Source organism: Nomascus leucogenys, chromosome 22a (assembly GCF_006542625.1).
Source record: "Nomascus leucogenys isolate Asia chromosome 22a, Asia_NLE_v1, whole genome shotgun sequence".
NCBI lineage: Eukaryota > Metazoa > Chordata > Mammalia > Primates > Hylobatidae > Nomascus > Nomascus leucogenys.
The window spans coordinates 69,719,185-69,721,521 of NC_044402.1; positions in this window are offsets into that span (position 1 = coordinate 69,719,185).

Sequence of the window (2,337 nt, forward strand, 5' to 3'; positions counted from 1 at the left end):
TCTCAAAAGAAGACATACAAATGGCAAATAGGCATATGAAAAGGTGCTCAACATCGCTGATCATCAGAGAAATGCAAATCAAAACTACAATGAGATATCATCTCACCACAGTTAAAATGGCTTATCTCCAAAAGACAGGCTATAACAAACGCTGGCAAGAATGTGGAGAAAAGGGAACCCTCATACACTGTTGGTGGGGAGGTAAATCAACATAATCCTATGGAGAACAGTTTGGAGTTTCCTCAGAAAACTAAAAATTGAGCTACCACATGATCCAGCAGTCCCACTGCTGCGTATATACCCAAAAGAAAGGAAATCAGTATATCAAAGAGATATCTGCACTCTCATGTTTGTTGCACTGTTCACAATAGCCAAAATTTGAAAGCAACCTAAGTGTCCATCCACAGATGAATGGAAAAAGAAAATGTGCTGCTTATACATAATGGAGTACTATTCAATCATAAAAAAGAATGAGATCCTATCACTTGCAACAACGTGGATGTGGATGGAACTGGAGATCATTATGCTAAGTAAAATAAGTCAGGCACAGGAAGACAAACATCACGTGTTCTCACTTATTTGTGGGATCGAAAAATCAAAATAGTTGAACTCATTTAGATAGTAGAAGAATGATTATCAGAGGCTGGAAAGGATAGTGGGGAGGAGACTGAAGGAAAGTGGAGATGGTTAATGAGTACCAAAAAAATAGAAAGAACGAATAAAATACAGTATTTAATAGCACAATAAGGTGACTACAGTCAATAATAATTTAATTATACTTTTTTTTAATACAGAGTCTCGCTCTGTTGCCCAGGCTGGGGTGCAGTTGCACAATCTCAGCTCACTGCAACCTCCACCTCCTGAGTACAAGTGATTCTCCTGCCTCAGCCTCCCGAGTAGCTGGGATTGCAGGCGTGTGCCACCACACCCGGCTAATTTTTGTATTTATAGTAAAGATGGGGTTTCACCATGTTGGCCAGGCCGGTCTCAAACTCCTGACCTCAAGTGATCCACCCACCTCGGCCTCCCAAAGTGCTGGGATTACAGGTATGAGCCACCATGCCCAGCCTAATTATATATTTTTGAATAATTAAAAAAGTACAATTGGATTGTTTGTAATACAAAGAATAAATGCTCAAGGGGATGGAAACCCCATTTTACATGATGTGATTACTACACATTACATACCTGTATCGAAACATCTCATGTACCCCATAAATATATACACCTACTTTATACCCACAGAAATTAAGATAGATTTTTTAAAAAACAAAAGCTTGAGTGGAGAAAAGACATAGTCCTTTTTAATAAAAACTTCCTGTTTTCCCCCTTAGAACTCATAATGAGTATGAGGTGGCAGTCAAGAGAAAAAAAAATCTCTGTGCCTCAGTGTCTGAAACTGGAAAGCAAAAAATCAAGAGAGATCCATACATGCCTTTGCTTTGATGTGCCCCTTGGTGACCCACACTGAGGCAACACATGGCTGTGGGTTTCCATTGTGAGTAAATGTGACCTTTCTTACACAAGGGGATTGCGGTTTTGATCAATTGAAAGGACCCTGTGGGCAGCAAGGGATCAGCATAAAGGGTGAAAGGTGAGCAATAAATATGCCAGTGCATAAACACAATTAGGTTTATAAAAAAGGCACTGAAGCAAAACGAAACATCAGGGGTTTACAAAAGCAACAGACATGTTCTGTGTTTTAGAGATGGATTGATGGCTAATTAACTGTCCAGAACCATTCTAACTCCTGTACATAGGAAAACACGAGCTGAGACAAAGAATGATTGATTCTAGTGGGAAAGTCCTGTATTGTGAAATGAGAGAGAAAGGGAGGACAGCGTAAGGCAATTATTGGAAATACTGAGTTTGCACAGTTTATCTCTTTTTTCCTTTTTTTTTTATTTTTCTTTTGAGTTTACACAGTTTAGATGTGGAATCTGGATTTTGCCAGAGACTGGGTTTTGTTGTCGCTGCTATTGCTCTTATTGTTGTCGTTTGCGTTGTTTAAAAGTATCTTGTAGTAAGGCAATAGTTATACCTGTCATGAGAGTAGCTGGACCACAAGGTTTACCAGAACCTTTTGAGGTTACTGGCACTGGAATCCAAAGAAAGACAGTGTTAGTCAACTTTGATTGTATAGAGATGATCACACTATCATTAGAAGAAAGAGGAGCTTTTGCCTTTAACAGTAATTACTTTTTCCATATTTAGAGTTAAGGATTTCAGGAGCTGAGAAAGTGCCCATAATATGAACAGGCACCATCATATCTTGAAAATGTAAATACTTTCTGTTTAATTCATTCTGTGTCCTGAAGTAAATCGTTTCTGCCAACA